The following is an 18,886-nucleotide window of genomic DNA, read 5'->3' on the forward strand; positions in this document are numbered from 1 at the left end:
GCTTCTATAGTTCGACAATGCTGACTATTCAGAGTTTTGCCTGACAGGTGAGCTACCATAAATTCCTTGAAGTCCTAGTTATTACTGAAGCCAAATGTGTGTCTCTTGTCAAGAGTCCATTTTATTTATACTTGTTAAGACATCATTCATAGACTAGTTACCGCTTTCAGTTTTGATACTACATACACTGAAATTAATCTATTATTATTCGTCCTATTTATACATTTATATTGAATGATTCGGTCTACCTTCATAACACATCTCATCAACAATACTCGATAAGAGTTGAATTAGCTTCCATGCTGCGTTGTATTTATTTTGTCATGTTCCTATAGCAGGAATATTAAATAGGAATTCCTTAAAACAGATTTATATTCACTCCTATGCCTTTATATAGAATACCAGTACATATACTGTATTTCTTAAGATTTGGTTACTTTATAAACAGTATGTTAGTGCAAGAACTCTTTTTTTCATATTTAATAATTCTGGCATGTGTCAATAAATATGCTTGAGACCTCTGTCTCTCTGAATTACTCTTTACTAACTGGAAACATATTCCAAATTTATATTTTAAAAAAGTATTAAAATATCCTCACAATTTAGAGCATAACAATTCCCGAAATAATCATCCTACATTAAATTATTAAGATAAAAATGATTCAATCTATCGCTTGTAACAATACCTTTATGGTCCTAATAAATTAAGAAATAATTTACATCCAACAGATTTATTTTAAAATGGCCTGCAGTTATTATTTTGAATTTTATTGTACCTTAATAAATTGAGTTAAGGTACAATAAAATTTCAAGTTTCAAACAAAGTAATTCCATCTTTCCAACAGGGGGACAATAAATACTTAAAGTAATGCTAAACTCGAAAAACTTATTGATGCAACTTAATTTCATATTCTATACCACTAACACCAAAAAAAAAAAGTGTCCTATTGTTCATACTGATTCAAGATGAATAGTTTCTTAGTGTTTGTCCATTCCACTTTTTTTATTGTCCTTCCCATTTCTATTTCTCTCATTTTTAGTAGGTACTTCACATGTAGTATATATTTTATTTTAATACATATAATGACCATGAAGATATTTGGATATGTCTTACAAAATTCTTGCTGAAGACCATTGTGGTAATATTCTGCCGCATCTGTAGTTTGTACATTTCGAAATTTTCGTGCTTCAGCCCAGAATTCAGGCGGGGGGAGGGGAGGTTGATGTGCCAATGTAGTTTTCCAGAATATAATAATATTCAAAACATTCTCTAATAGGAGGGGCCTCTGATATTAGCTCTGCAAAAAATCTGTTGCTGGTAAATAAGAAAGAACGAAATATAAACATTTTTAACCACTTTCGAATTTCAGGTGCTTTGTGTCTCAGCTGCTGATTTGATATACTGTTTGTTTCCTTTAATTTTCCAGAGCAAAAACTGTCCTAAGCGAAATTTACACTCTGTAATTTTAACACTCGGAACATTTATTTTGGCAGCATTGTGTGATGCTATTTCATAATATAACAAGAGCTTTGAAATGATTAACTGCTAACTACTTACCTGGGTGAAGCGGTTCCTGTGATTTCTGAAGTGAAAACCGTTCAATTTATAAGGAATTTTTTTGTGGAGATGCATTTGATTGTATATGCAAGGTGTAAAAGTGCCTAAACTAACTGACCCCAGTGCTGTCATGGAGGCCACACGAGGCCATATATCGTATGGAACCTACAATTTTTTTTAATTAATCGTATGGGGAAATGAAAATTTTGTCTGTAAGGAGCCATACGGTATATGGGTGCCTAAGTTTTGTACGTGGAGATCTATACAGATCCTAGATCATCTCTTCCTGTTTCTACTGTACCTACCGCCTATTTTGTTTGATGTTCATAAACAAAAATTATCCACCTCTTCAGCACTGGAATCCAGAATCATATAAAATAATGGTTGAAAAACAAGAAGTGCTGCAAATATACACTCCAAGATTCATCGAGACAAGTGTGCATCTATGGTGGTGCTACATGGTGTATTCTTTAAATCAAACTTGTACAATTAAATTGTAAAGCAAAACAATTTCTTTACTTCTTCTTTAATATTAAAAAAAAATAATTAAATTACAATTGGAGAAATAGAGAGAGGAGAGTAAAATATATTTCAAGGGAGAAAACAAGGGGTGGGGTGTATGGCCAAGAAAAAAATTACCATGACAGCACTGACCAAACCTAACCTGTTACAGACTCATGTATGTAAGGTGAATAAGCTGAGTATGAAGGAAACTACCTCAGCGCTAATTTAACTCTTATAGATGAACTATATAAAGAACTTCAAGTGTCAATATTGTCTCAAAGGTTTCTGTGTAACAAACTTCATTTAGAAATGCCCATCTGCGATTATGTTAACTGTAGAAGAAGGAAGAAATATTGTCGTCATATGAAGTTACTCAAATTTCCAATTAAGGACAAGGAAAGGCTACAAAAGTTATTTTTGATTTCACCCTTATAAATTGAACGATTTTCACTTCAGAAATCACCGTAACTACCTCAGCACTAGTTTCAGTAATTTAAGGACCAGTATAAAGTAAATTTGATTAAAGTGAGAAAGAAATTCGTAAGGGAGGCGGTCAGGAGGGATTGAGGTTGTCTACTAATTCGTTGCAAACAACTATTATAGGCTATTTCATTTGACTAACGATGATTTGTAGAGAGCAAAATACCTACAGTAGGGTAAAGAATCTAAATCAGTACGTTTGAGAACGGATATAAAAGTGTCAGGAAAATAACAGAATTACCGTATATTGCAATTAACTCTGCATTGGCAGAGAAACCGCACAGGGTATCGTAAATCTGCTGAAAATTATAAAATTGTGTAAAAAAATGCATTCAGAGCGAATTTTCCAGCCTGATAATATCTCGCCCACGTTATGGACATAATTCAATACCATAAGACTGATATAAAACGAATACTAGAACAATTTGTTAACCAAAGACGATGTTCAGTAGTTATTTAACAACATACAGAGCAAATAAAAACGCAAACGCATATTCTAGCAATAGTTCAGATGAAAAGAAAATGATTAGTACGACCGCTTATTCGTAAAAAGAACACTGCCAGCTGTGTAGCCTACATGAAGCAATATATCAGGTCTACGTTATGAACACGTTGAATTTAATGCGGACGAGAAACGTACAGTTATTATTTATCTGCTTCCATATCGAATCATATAATACACCTGTAAAATGAAAACATATAGGCCTAGAAAAGAGGAAACATGTTTGGGGGGAGGGAGTTGTAATTCTTCCCCTTTCGGATAAATGTCAGAAGAGGGATACCTGCTTTTCCTTCATATTCAAAAATTGTAATCTTGTTCACACAAAATAAATTAGTGCCTTTTCGTGAGCATAATGATGTGCATTCAACAAACGCAGGCAAATCTGCTCTTTTTAGTATTTTGCGATAATTGTTGCTAGGGAGGTATTGTATACTGAAAATTAAAAACAATTAGATTTCGTACATAAAATGATAACAGATTATATATTGAACGCAAACAACATTATATCAGCCATGTACCAAAATGTCATCTATGTGTGTTGATGAATTTGGGTAAAACAAGCTTCTGTATACTACAATTTAGCGACAAATCAAAGTCTTATTGTATCATAACCTCACATTACAATGAGAAAGAAATTTGGAGGTGGCATGACGTAAAAAAGTCATCCCACAGTCGTATTACTGTATGTACTGTTCAGGTACTCTGCCATCTAGTGTTTGTTATTGCAAGCTCATTTCTCGACACTAGCGACGCATAGCGTCCGTTATTTTCCAGTTGCGTCTAAATTTAATATAAGCTTGAGCAATCTGTTTTATATATGATCTAGGCTAGCACCAATGTAAAATAAGAGTATTTTATCACCGTGAATGTTTAAAAAAAACCGCTAAAACCCAACGAGTTAGAAAGAGAAAGATATAGAGTGGTCATTGCGCCGCCATGTTTGAAGAAAATTGAACGCCCGTCGGTAATGAACTTATGCGCCCAAAACAAAGTGGGCGTGGTGATAACTGACATTAGAATCATCAGCTGTCTTAATTTCGTTTGCATAAATCAGTTAAACTGAAGTGGAAAAACCAAGCATTTCGTCAAATACGTGCTAGGAACTTAATCTAAACTTATGTACGCTAAATTTAAAACACTTGAGCTATTCCTAGAAGGAATGCTTAAAAGAATAAGCTAAGCAAAATTGTCATGTAGTATGCCAAGAAGTCCTAACAAATATACTAATATTCCTAGGTTCTTTTAAATGCGACCTGCAAGATTGCCTATAAAATGAACGAGTATGATTCGGATGATTTTATTAAATTGTTTTCCCAGTCTCTACACGTTGCAAAACTATTTACTATACCATAAGATACAGAATGAAAGTAGGCCCTATCTGTAGTAAACAACCTTTATCTCCAAGCTTGTAACGTGGGTGAAACATGACAAAACACGCTTTCAGTTTTTTTGTTACAGTAAAGTATAATTATTATCGAAATGTGAACATGAGGCCAATAGCCGGCTGGTCTGTCTGAGCCTTTCAATGGCTTTGGCACCACAGATAATTATTAGTGTATAATTGAGCACCCACGTACAATAATGGGGTAAGTAGTTACGAAATATATTCATACTTACCCCATTATTTCACGTGGGTGCTCAATTATGTTCTTTCATGTCCTTCCAGTCAAAATACTAACAATACGACCTATCCCAGAGTTCTGCGTTATTTTGGATGCGAGTGTCGAAATACAATATTAATATTTGATTGCTATTACTAGGTTTGAAACGGAATTGTAGCGGTTTTATCCGTATTTAGTTTAACTTTATTACTAGTGAATCATTTATTTGATTAATCGTTTGTCTTCGAAATAGGCCTACTTCTTATAAGCTACAGCTCATCGTCTTCTTGTATAAGCAGTAAGGACAGAAGGAGCAGAAATAAAGGATGCCGGTGTCGAAATACAGTTTTAATATTGTATTGTTATTTGTTTTTCACTGGGTCTGAAACGGAATTGTATTGATTTTATCCGTATTTAGTTTAAGTACATTACCAGTGAACCATTTATTTTGTTTATGCCGGGCGTTGTTACACATTTATGCATGAAAAAAAATGCTGTTAACTAACAAAACTATGGACTTAACTTCATAAAATTTACATGAAATATGATATATCAGTTGCCTTTTTTCTTTTGACATTGCAGTTATATGCAGCACACACAACAGGCATGTTTTTTCTTCGTTTTTTTGTACTTCTTACCTCCGTTATACAACATTGTATGCAGACGAATTTTTACAAAGGTGGGCGCTTAACTCAGATCTGCCGTGTTTCGCGGTGGCACCGCAAAGAGCGCTGTACAGGACAACATGGCCACTCTATAGTCTTCTCTTTCTAACTCGTTGCTAAAACCCTATATGAGCGATACAATTTTCATAAATTTTACACGCTAAACTAACACTGGAAAACGCTAGATCTAGCGAGAAAACCGCTGAATTGGCCACACTGAGAGTGAGCGTCACCAACACCATGGGATGGAATGTCTCTTAGCTATTGCCTCTTTTCTCCCTACAAAGGATTAAATTTCCTAAAAACTGCAAAATATATTAATAAAATATATTTAATTCTGCAGGCTAATTACAGTATATTCAACAGTAGATTTATATTTTATACAAAAAACGTTCACAAAATTTTGCAAGCAACAGTAGCTTAAGTAAATATACAGACCACTGTTAAATTATGCGAGTCATATGGGCATTCCATGCAAGTTTTGTATCTAATATTATGTCCAGACATTTTACAGCTTCTTGACTAGATAACCATGTAACTTGTTCATTTAGAAGAACCTAAGGAGACGGATTATGAATAGGCCATAAAGAGAAGATTTTAGCTTCTATCTTGGTAATGTTGAGTAGTTTGTAATACAACAGAGACAAGTGGAATCGAGAATGCTTGCCAATAAATTCAAGAAAAACAGATGATTAAATGATACACAACACTTCACATGGGTATAAATGATTTATTTATTTGTGAAACTAGTAGATGCATGTCTTCTTTATTCGCGTTGATTTGATTATAGCATCAATTCTCTGTAAACAGCTGACATATTGAAAAGTTGAAAACGTATAAGACGCGCCATCAGTAATCTTGGCTCTGATTGGCTAGTTGTTGTTGTTGTTGTTTCAGTGTAGCCAACACATAAGAAGCCATGAGCGTCTGGTGCCAACATTACTATAAACGGGTGGGCTGCCAGAAATGTATGGAGAAAACGGAAGCAGGTTTAAACTGAATAGTAAAGTTGAACGGGTTTAATTTATCCCAAGTTTAACCAACTTTGGAGAAAACGGCCCTAAACGATGCAAATAACTGCCGCCATTTGTTATGTTGAGCCTGAGCTATTGTGAAATGTACCTGCTAAAACGGTTTAAGCACAGTCTAGTCGCGAAGCTGAACACATAGTAAATATGCAAACATTAGGTAGTTGCTCACCACAAGGATCGCTAATATCGCCTCATTACAGGCGATGCAAAATAGAACCGTCACAGTCTAATGTTTCTAGCACTCTCAAAACTCAAACTTCGTAACTGTATATAGTAGACTGTGGTTTAAGTACATGTGCACTAGCTTTATCTATGGTGTGGTAGCTTCTTTACTTGTCTGTGTCTTACGCATGCGCAATGTCTCATCGTTGAACTTTGAAAAATTTCTTGCGGGACACAGTTTCTCCAGAATTTCTCTCTATTCAATCGCGTAGCAGAGTCATAACCCATCTTTAAAAAACAGGTATTATAATAATAATAATAATAATAATAATAATAATTAAGCATTTTACGCAAAAAATATATATTATTTGTTTCAAATTTGGGGTATTTTACTTGAAAAATATGAAGACTTTTTGAACGACATTTAGGGACATCCAGCATGACCGAGTTGGTAGTGATGGGCGAAGTTGTTCTTTTCCCGGAACAGTTCCGGCTGTTACGGTTCCGGAAAAATACTGTTCCAAATAACAGTTCCGAAATAACAGTTACAACTAGAGATGTCTGAATCGTTCACTGATGCGAGCTATCTCTTTGACTCTCGTTCCATTTGAGGAGTCGTACAGTACCCTCCCTCTTCCCCAAGCAGCTCGCACATACGTTGGAGCACTCATATCTCGGACTCCTCTTAAAATACGTTATCGGCATGACGACATTGCACACGTTTCTCAATAGATGACATTCCAATGCACATTCGAATCTGTTTGGAAACTTGTGTATGCGGACAGAAGCTTCGTGTTTATTAGATAAACAGCTGTTGAATACAAGGTCAGATTGCAACACTAATTGGTATATGAAGTCATGAAGACACGGTAACCAACTAAAAAAATTAACATCTCATTTAAAACGTGTAGTATGTAATTTTTGTTCTCCGTGTTCCGTAGTAAAAAAAAGAACTAAAATTATTAATTTTTATTTTTACGTTTCTTAATGCTTAGTTATGATGATAATTACATTATAATTTGATACATAATAAAAATATATAACTACTGTATATATTTAGACATTAGCAGTAGTGAAACCTGAAATTTCCACACTTAGTAAAATGTTAGAAACGCATCTGTACCAAAGTGTAATAATTTAAACTTCGCATCACACCTCGCTCTCTGTCATTACTTATGATCACTCTACAAGGATTTCAATTTCCATGCTTCCTCATCCATCCACATGAGAGTTCCAAGTTCCAACTTGTTCCAAGTACAACATAAAGAACAACGAGAACAGTGTAGCCATGTAGTCATGGTTCAACGGAACAGGTTCCGACTGTTCTCTGTTGCCCCGGAGTCGGAACATGCCTTGCGCAACGCAGTACTGCGGGCCCGTAACAGCTGGACAAGTGAGCAGCTTGGAGTCGGAACAGTGTTATTTCGGAACAGGAGGTTCCAACCTACTGTTCATTTTTGCAACAGTTCCGAGACCGGAACAGTTCCAAAATAACTGTTGTGTTATTTTTTACCCACCTCTACGAGTTGGTAACACTGGTTGTGGGGTTTGTCATTGTGGTATGTTGATGGTGTGTAATGTTGAAGTTTGAGAAAATTGAGAAGTAAACGCGGAAAACAGGTGATAATAATACTTTAATACTTGTGCAGTATTATAAGAAAGTGTAATTGATATAGTACAAAAGATCATCGTTGAAGTAAATTATTTAATTGTACAGATTGAAAATGGCTTTAGTATTGTAAGTTAAACATAGACTGGCAGGTGGCAAAGTCATGTCTTTCTTAAATAGGTTTTTTTAATGTGTCTATTTTTTAGTACTTTTAAGTACTTGTGTTGTAGTATTCGACAACATGACATGTATCTCATGCTTCGAAATGGTATAGTGTAACTTAGTTTAAATTTTGCCGTTTTGTGGCTAACATAATATTGATGCATGATGCAACATCTTTTATTTACACTTTATTGAAACTTCGATCTCGCTACACGCCTAACACAAGGAATTGGCGTCTGATTTATGTTGACATGAAAGTGAAAAATTTTGTAACTTTACAAATAAATAACCGATTTAGGGGAACAAGTGCACAATACGGCGAATATTTCGAATACACCGCCTTCTCCTCTTATTTTAGATCACAGTGTCACAAATTTCACTCATTATACTTATATTTAACCCACATTAAACCAACTAAAATATTTTTAAATTACTTATCTTTCCTGAGCTGGATTCGATCTTCCAATCTTCAATTCAACACACTAGTAGCTTAACCACTCTGCTACAAAGTCAAGTTGTTATCGCCGCGGCCTCATACTTAACATGCCGGCATCATACAATAACGTGCGGTGTGCTTATAAAACATAATTTTGCCGACCGATTGTTGCTCTGTATGTTTCACTCTTCACATTGTCACGTCTACTTCCTCGATAAGAATAAGCACTAGTTTGTTATATTGTTAAATGGCTATTATTATTATTATTATTATTATTTCATATACGAGTACGTTGACATTCTTAACTCTTAATAATAACTCTGTAATAATAATTTTTAGCTATACTGGAGAATTACCACGGTAACTTTGAACCGTGCCGTTACATTTGCCACCAAATTTAACTACATGCATAATGTTGCCAACATAAGAACATGATTTTGGTCTGTGGTGTCGTTAGAAGAAGAAATTTGTTTTTTTCTCTCTACCTCCTTCGTTCTGAACATTACTGAGAAATAGCACCACTGTTACTCTCATCTATTGCAATGATTTTTCCCTGGACCACCAATTTGCTTGGACGACATTTCTACATAGAAGAAGAAGACAGATCTTACACGCGATCTCCAGTTACTAACAGTATGACCATCAAAATTGTGTGTCCATTTCATCTCGAACTAAAATTTCTCTCGCATTTTCTTTTGTTTCATCACGCCCAAATGGATTTACCTCTTCGGTATCGATGTTTATAGACGGTCATGGCCTTTATGACAGTTTTTTTTTTCGTAATATTGATAGACGGTAATATAATTAAAGTGGTGAATAATTTCATGGCCCCTAATTTTTTTTTTTTTTTTTCGTAAAAGGCTAGGTATTTTCTCTAGGCCACAAATAAAACTTCAACACGGTCATAAATATTTACTTAATGCTTTGGTGAACATTAACTGGAAATTTACTTTCCGTTATTTAAATGATATTCCGTGAACCACAACTTTTTCCCCTTCATTTCGTTGTCATAATCTACTTTAAGATCTTACTACATAAGCATTTTCTTTTAGTGCATTCAAAACATCGTCGTTGTAATGCTTAAATCTTGCACTTGACTAATAGAGTGATTTATTTATTTATAGTCGCGAATTTTACTACCACCATTTCAATTGTCTTCTGTTTGACACGGCTCGGTATGGCCCGGTGATTAGTGGCCAGTGAGTAATGTCGACTATCGACATTGCTCTGCCGTGGGTATTATCCAGTTGTTCCGACAAGTAGCTTATTGGTTGCAGCTTATTATTTGCAATATTGAAATTGAGGAGAGTGATTGGATCGGCGACATAAGAAATTGAAAACAATAATACAATTAAATTTCAAAGACCAGGCAAATGTTACTCACGAAGCCGCTCAAAAGACCTGCCGAATGTTAAGCATGAGACTGCGGCGATAATACGAGAACAGCCTCCTAATCTCCAACATATAACACCTTCATATCATTAATATAAACCCCACACTAGATGGCATCAACAACGATGTTAATTCAGAGTATTGAAAACAGGGTTTAACCGGACATTCTCATAACACTACAGAGTTAACCAGCATTGAGTGAACTCAACAGTACTGGTAAACAGTGCACAGTGAACCAACTTCAATTTTACGATCGATATCTGTATAGGTAAATGTTAAGTGTTTTATTACTTCAAAACATCACATTGACAATTCAAAAATACGAATGAAGACACAAATTAGATATAAGGAGAATAATAATAATAATAATAATAATAATAATAACAACAACAACAATAATACTATATAGCCTATATGAAGACATTATTACAAAAATAACCCTTGTCAAAATTGCTATTTTTCAGGAAAAAATAAAAGAATAGCACATGTCAGCTATTTCCGTTCAAGTGGTGTTTTATCCTTGTGTGTGTTGCACTTGACATGGACCGTTTTTGGAATCTATAAACATTTAAAATAGTAGCAAATGTGTCGTTAACTCAATTTCATTAAAAATGACTAGGGCTGTTTTGTAATAATGTCTTCATATATATAGACACACACACACGCGCGCACGCACACACACAACCCCCCCCCCCCCGGGGGGGCATATTCTTCACACCAAAACAAGAAAAAAGTTCATATAAACATAGCCTTTGTCCGAAAATCCTTAACATAATGAAACATCTGTTAGATATTGTCAGCTTGGTAGCAAGTGTTGCAACTTTAATCAATTCAGAAACTCATAACAATAAAGGTTTATGTTCAACGCATTTCGAGGTACAATCCTACAACCTAACTTAAGTTTGTAACCGATAATATTCACTTTGTTAGATAATCGAATGATGTTATCAATACATGTCTGCTGATGCACCCATTGTATCCTAGATGGCTATGTGTTGCCAAGGAGTCCATGATCTGACGAGTGCATGTGTGTGTGGAAGCAAGAGGAGAACATTTTGATCATTTGTTATGAGTTTCTGAATTGAGTAACGTTGCAACACTTGCTACCAAGCTGACAATATGTAACAGATATTTCATTATGTTCTTTCATTAATAACTAAAAAACTAAGAATTTTCGGACATATGTTTTTTCTTGTTTTGGTGTGAGAAACATGCCCCCAAGGTTTGTCAAAGTATTTCTGGAACACCTTGTGTGTGTATACCGGATGTTTCAGACCACCCATATCAGTCTTTTTTCTCGAAAACTGTATGATACTGGTTGTTCATAAAACAATTTTGATAACCAAAACCTATGTAAAGAATTGATTGGTGGTAGTACCATTTCCCGTAACAAACGGAAGTAGGGATACCTATAGTCAACTTCGAAATTTCAAATGAGAACATGGGTCATTGAAGGTACCATTGGTGAGCTGCTGAATTTCACCAGTAGCAAAGGAGCTCAATTTTCATAAACAAGATATTTTACTTTACTCAAATAGGTCTATATTTACATGCGAAAGAGTTGTTGCTATCAGAATGGCACCATTAGGACATGATATGCAATTGGATTGCAGGAATAATTCAGCGCACTTACAGCTCCCAAGTAGATCTATAAATTTAAGCTGTATTTTAGAAAGTGATGAATGAGAAATAAAATGGTCAGGCCTATAGGAATTTTATAGGTACTTTACATTAGTGTTACATTGCAAAAAAATTAACAAACGAGCCTTCGTGAAGGTGGTCCTGTGCAGGGCTGGGTCAAGCAAGTGGACTGGGGTAGAAAAGGGAGGAGCAATGACACCAAAGAAAAGTATACTCAGTTGCTTAGAAGAAGTGGACCTGCAGGCGAGATGCAGCTGTTACTAAAATATAGTAGGCCTACTAAAAGGAGATGAACAAGAGAGATCATTCCTAATGCATAAATTTTATGGCGAAATGAGCAAGAGTAGTAAAAAATAAGGTACAGAGAGTAGCAGAGACAAACAAGGTGTCTAACAACAGAGAAGAAGATTTTTCCTGAAGAAAAAATAACATGGAGCCGAAGGAACATCAATGAGTGTACTACAAAAAAAACGTCGATGGCAAAAGATCTATCCTATGCAAAATCACCATCATTCAGTGGGGAACACAAGTTTAATGAGTTATTATTTTAGGAGAGTTAGGGTGCAAGTGTAAGACGACAGGGAAAAATAGAATTGGTCTAATCGAGAAGGAACGAATATCATCTGTATCAGTCATAAAGTTCAGGGAGGAAGACCGATCCCGCCATCTTCTAGTGGGAAGATAACTATACCATATACATAGAAGTCACCATGATAAGAGGATAGGCTGGAGATCATAATAATAACAAATTACAATGAAAGCAGTAGTGATAGTGTAGTATCAACAGTTTTGAACAATAATAATAAATGCACAGTCTGTAACATTTAGTGTTCGTGACTCATTGGTTTTTTAATTTATAAGCATGAAAACTTAGTAGGTTCAAAAAAAGTTACAGATTGTGACATGTTGTGCTGTGTGAACATGTCAGGGTCTGTTAAACGAAATGTGTTGGCTGTTGGGAAAAGTAAAAATCCACGATGTTTCAAGGGTCTTAAGCTTGACACTTTACCCTCTTATATCATGCAAACAAAAATGCTTTGGTGAGATCGAAATTTTTACAGAGTGACGTCAAGAACGGTACAGTCAATAACCTTGGATATGGTCGACAAACAGCTGACAGTTAACGAATTACAAATGACTCCAATTCCGAATAGAGAAATATTTTTCTTCACTTATGTCACAGAAACTGAAGTAAGAGCGGCAATAAAACGTATTACTTCTAAAGCTGAAGGTTTGGATAATATTAGTATAATATTATTGAAGAAAATATTGGACATAATACTGCTGACATTAACACATATATTCAGTGCCTCACTCATAACTTCTACCTACCCGAACCTCTGGAAGAAAGCCTTTATCCATCCGATCCCCAAAATTAAAACCCCATTATGTGCAAATGATTTCCATCCAATTAGTATCCTACCTGCTCTATCAAAAGCTCTGGAACATATTGTTCACAAACAATTAATGAACTATCTAACCGAACATGCCTTACTGGACGAATATCAATCCGGGTTCAGAAATGGACATAGTACGACTACAGCACTACAAAAAGTGAATGAGGATATACGTGAAGCCATGGATGAACGTAAATTAACATTACTTGACTTCAGTAAGGCATTTGATACAGTTGACATGGACCTTCTATTATGTAAATTAAGACTTCTGAATTTTTCTGAAAGTTCTGTTACTTGGTTTCAATCCTACCTTCGTGAACGTCAACAATGTGTCATTGCATGCGATTATTCTTCAAAATGGTGTGTTGTGAAATCTGGAATTCAACAATGATCAGTTCTCGGACCTGTACTCTTCATGATCTATATTAATGACGTGACTAATATGATAAAACACTGCAGATACCATATGTATGCTGACGACTTGCAAATTTATTTGCATTTCCACCCTGACGAGACTAGTGACGCAGTAAACAAAATAAACGAAGACTTGAATTCGATTTCACTCTGGGCACACAAATTTGGATTAAGGTTAAATCCAGAGAAATCGCAAGCAATCATAATGGGACATAATCGTCTACGAAGCACTCTTGATAGTAGTACTATACCACATATAATATTGAATGGGATTATTGTTAAATACAGTGAAACAGTTAAAAACCTTGACATTTTTATGGATAGCGATCTAAATTGGAACACTCAAGTAACACACATTTGCAAAAAAATATTTTCTCAACTTCACTCCTTGTTCCATATGAAAGAATTTCTACCACTTAGTCTAAAAAAGAATCTTATTCAGACGCTTGTAATGCCCCATTTTGATTATTGGGATTCCTTGCTAACTAATGTAAGTTCACTCTTAGCTGAGAGACTACAACGTGTTCATAATGTGTGCATACGATTCATCTGCAATACTCGTAAATTTGACCATATAACACCTTCCCTCCAGTTACTTTCATGGGTGCGTCTGAAGGAACAAAGAACAATACATTCACTGTCTCTTCTGTTTAGAATCATGCATACTTCTACTACGAATTATCTGTTATCGTCCTTTCAATTTCTTACAACTCTTTGAAACCGACATCAAGCACTTCTTTCTATCCCTCATCATAGAACATCTTTATACTCATCTTGCTATACTGTAGAAATACCTTTCCTCTGGAATTCGTTACCTAATGACGTCAGGGACTGCACAGTTCAAAATTAAATTGGAAAATTTTGTCTTAGTTAATGTTTTTATGTATTGCTTCAAGTATTGATTTGTGTTTTTTTCTTTTTCTTTTTTAATCTAGATTAAAATTGCTAGTTTCTTGTTTATGTTAGTTAATTAGTTAGGATACAATTAATTATGATACTTAATCACTCATTTAAAGTTTGTGTGACTGCAACCTGTGTATATTTTTGTGTGGCTTTACTTTGTTTATAGTGTTTCTTTCTCTCTCTCTTTATTTCTTGTGTAGCTTTACTTTGTATATAGTGTATTTTTTTTCTGTTTATTTCTATTATTGTATTTGTATTCCTGGTGTTGTGGAAGAGAAGGCCTGATGGCCTTAACTACACCAGAATAAATAAATAAATAAAGATAATCCTAGACTGCGTGCTTCAAGCAGATACGTCATCTATGTTATGCAGGAGAAGAGTAGATAATAAAGTAAACCATTATCTGAATTCAAGATGGTGACTAGTTAGCTAGGTAGAGAGTCTTAAGAATTCCATCACAATAGGGTGTCCGAAATCTTTGTATACTATAAGAACTATTAGTTTTTTTTCAGTTTCAAGCAAAAAAATTAATAGAGTGCTGTTAACTATATATGCCTATACAGAAAAGGAAAAAAGAACAAAAAAGGACACAAACTTTAAAAAAAGGCAAATATAGGCAATGTAAAACTTCACAAATTTGATTTTTCGTGATTTGTATATATAAATTAACAGCCTTAAAATACTTACATTCAAACAAGATAGGCATTTTCCTAAACTTCCGATCCCTAGTTATGAGTTATGATCAAGTGTCTCTTCTGGATTTTTATTTATTTTTATCTGTTTTATCTGTACAGAATGTCCGCCCATGTGGAAAACCAGAAATACTAGGAAATGTCAGGAAATTTCGTAAATTATGGGAAAACCAGGAAATGTTAGAGAATTCTGAGAAAATTCCTGAAACTTCATTCCTTGTTTCCTAAATAATACCAACCACACTTAATTAGCAAGTGGTTGACCATTACTTTAAATGTTTTTTTTGTAGAATATGAAGCTGACCAGAATCTATTTTGCCATTAAATTTTGCAACATCGCAACATTTCGCTTTTAACTTTTTGAAAGTTGAGAAGTCTTTCTTTTCCATCATAAAATAGAGACTGCTTTGCAATTTTCATTTCATTCTACAAAGTATTGCATATCAGTAGTCATTAAAAATTCCCTGTTCTTGAACTCATTTCCTAGCCAATGAACACATATGGGTAATAAATGGTTCTTTAGATGAAAAAGATCAACTTCTTCTAGTATTTGGCTCTAACAGGCTCAGTTCTTTCAAGAATATAATTTGCTTGAGTTGGCTTAACACGTTGACTGCCGTAATGTTATGTGTAAGACCATTTTTTATGTGGCCACTTATTTATTTTCTTTTCCTTGTCCACAGAATGCATTTATGGGAACGTCTGTATTATAAATTATCGGAATATGACGTTTCATTCATAGGAATGTTGATATTTTTGCGTGAGACAGGTAAGTCTCACGTGGCCTTTATAATAACATTTTTACGCTTCAAGCCATGTGAGACTAACGTTTCTCACGCCTTTATCTAATCCCGCCAAATTTTTGTTCCAGCTGGCAATTATTTCTGTACATTGTTGGTGCCGTGGACTGTTGTTAGGTTTGTTTAGCATGTCCTACTTGTGTCTTGAGATGTGTGACAATTGTCCAATATCGAACTATGTCGTATGAAGAGGGGCAAGCACATATACAAAAGTTATTTGATCAATATTTATCAGACGACGAATTGTCGAGTTTGAGTGATGGATCACGTGATAATTATGTTCCATCTTCACATAGCTCATCTGAGTCAGAAAGTGACCACCAACCTGTAAGGAAGAAGTACAACAGTACAACCCAAAGGTATGTACCGAATAGTTTCAGTATTTATGGTGCGTACCATATATATATATACATATATATATATATATACATATATACATATATACATATATATATATATATATATATATATATACATACATATATATATGTATGTATGTATATATATATACATACACATATATAAGTTACACTTATTGTATAAATGTATGTATTTACAGTTTTCATATAATTATATAGTATAGGCCTATATAATATGAAGTCTCAAGTTTTTGGTCTATCTGTGGTTATATTCTGTTTCCAGAACAGCACATCAGAACCAGGGTCTACCAGTTGAGGACAGTAATGCTGCTGGATCATCGCACAGGAAATCTCCAACTCCAGTACAAGACCACGTGAGTGAAACGATTAATCAAGTTATACAGGACTATATGATTGATGGGGACGAAGGTGAAAACGATGAAAATGGCATGAACACTGACAATATAAACTGGGGAGAAGTATCGGGAAACAATATGAAATTATTTGATTTTACAGTGCAAAATGTTGGAGTTGATCCACAAGTCTCTCTGAACTATGCTGATAAAATGCCCATAGATTTCTTTTTGCTTTTCATTGACGATGAAATCATAGATCTCATGGTAACTGAAACAAACAGATATGCCTCTCAAAAATTGAATGATCCTCTGTTAGCACCTAAAGCCAGATTGCGCCAATGGAAAGATACAAATTCCGATGAAATGAAGAAATTTATGGGCATTTTAATTTGGATGGGGTTGGTGAGATATCCAAAATTGGAAAACTATTGGTCAACAAGAAAGATTTATGACAATTATGTAAAAAAGTTGATATCACGCAATAGGTTTCAACTTTTATTATGCATGTGGCATTTTCATGATAATGAAAATTTGGGGGAAATATCAAAGATTCGGAAATTGTCTCCGTTGTTGGAAAAATTGAAAGCAAAATATCAAGCAATTATCGTACCAGAGGAGGAAATATGTATTGATGAAACATTGGTCCCCTTCAGAGGGCGTTAATCATTTCGACAGTATATAAAAAACAAGAGGCACAAGTTTGGAATAAAGCTTTTCAAATTATGTACAAAGGGTGGTTATACATACAATCTAAGTGTCTATTGTGGCAAAGAAACCAATAATAGTGAACCATTACCTACACGTGTGGTGGAAAACTTATTGGGAGATTTGTTGGGAAAAGGTTATACATTATTTACCACAACTATTACACAAGTGTTACTCTGGCTCACAAACTTCTTTCCCGCAATACTCATTTAGTGGGTACTCTCCGAAAAAATCGAAAATGCAACCCAAATGACGTTGTCCATGCACAATTGAATAAAGGAGGCATTATTGCGAGAGAGAGTGACACAGGTGTCATTGTTTCCAAGTGGAAAGACAAACGCGACGTCCTAATGCTCAGTACCAAACATGGAGACGAAACGGTAACTGTGCAAAAACATGGCAAAGAACTTACAAAGCCCAAGGTCATAATTGATTACAATAATTCTAAAGCATTTATTGACCTATCAGATCAATTGAAGGCCTACAATACATCGCTGAGACGTGGTATCAAGTGGTACCGTAAGCTGGCAATTGAAATGATTTTTGGTACAACAATTGTGAACGCCCATATCATATATTCTACAGTCACGAAAAATAAAATGAGCATTACTAGTTTCAAAGAAATTCTGTGCGAAGAACTGCTTGGATTGAAGAATACTGAGAATGATGAGCAGATTCCAGATGTAAACATTCCAGAAAACCATGTTTTGCAAGAAACTGATAGAAGACGGCGCAGTGTGGAGTGCTATAAAAAGGTAGCTAATGTTTCTGGTAGAAAAGAGCACAAAGAAAAGCATCTAATGTAAGATATTTGTGTACTTCCTGTGACAATCATTACTGCATTCCTTGCTTTTTCGAAGTACATCAATGTACTATGTAAATCAAAACTTTTGTATTTTTGTGTGTTTTGTTCCTGTAATTTCTTCCAATAAATTGCGGAGAAAATCTGACAAATTTTACATGACACTAACACATTTCAGGTCATGTACATTAATGTATTATATAATTCACCAATTTTTTATTTATTATATGTGTTTTGTCATTGTATTCTTTATTATTAGTAATTTCTTCCAATAAATAGTTGTGAAAATCCAATATAATTTGCATGACCCTAGCACCTTTTCAGGTCGCGGAAGCTGAAGGCCAAGAACAGCGTCGGTTCCCTCAGGCCAATGCCTTGACATCTACATGCAACTCATATGGCTCTGTGCAACCGCTGCTGTATCACGCGGCTCGAAGTAAAAATTTCCCTGTGAGACAATTGATGTCTCACAAGGCCTGCTGGTACAAAATTGGTGTGAGACACACCCCTTCTCACACGGCAGTCAAGTGTTAATTCGAAAACATTACCAGAATTGTAGGGCCAGATTTAGGTATAGTACCACCCCTAGGCAGTGGTAAAATTTTCCGCCCCCCTCAACTGCCACAAGTTATTAACAGCTATTATACAGGTCATGTTTAGTTTAAATTAGTTTTAAATGAAATATTACAATTCAGGAAACAGTGAATTATTGGAA

At 34.8% G+C, this 18,886-nt stretch overlaps 1 protein-coding gene across 3 annotated transcripts in view; it reads left to right on the forward strand.

Annotated features, from left to right (window-relative positions):
- Window positions 1–7,303: 7,303 nt before the first annotated feature.
- The window catches only part of LOC138704931 (SCY1-like protein 2), a 205,955-nt gene continuing 194,372 nt past the window's right edge, over window positions 7,304–18,886 (forward strand). Inside the window, exons 1-2 of one of the 3 annotated variants that reach the window (XM_069833362.1) lie at window positions 16,026–16,308; window positions 16,592–16,682. The gene's annotated coding sequence lies outside the window, so the exon portion shown is untranslated. Of the gene's footprint in view, window positions 7,329–8,044; window positions 8,124–16,025; window positions 16,309–16,591; window positions 16,683–18,886 lie in introns of those variants that run through there. The other 2 variants (XM_069833363.1, XM_069833361.1) reach the window with 2 other exon arrangements.

This window comes from Periplaneta americana, chromosome 8 (assembly GCF_040183065.1).
Source record: "Periplaneta americana isolate PAMFEO1 chromosome 8, P.americana_PAMFEO1_priV1, whole genome shotgun sequence".
In the NCBI taxonomy this organism is placed as follows: domain Eukaryota; kingdom Metazoa; phylum Arthropoda; class Insecta; order Blattodea; family Blattidae; genus Periplaneta; species Periplaneta americana.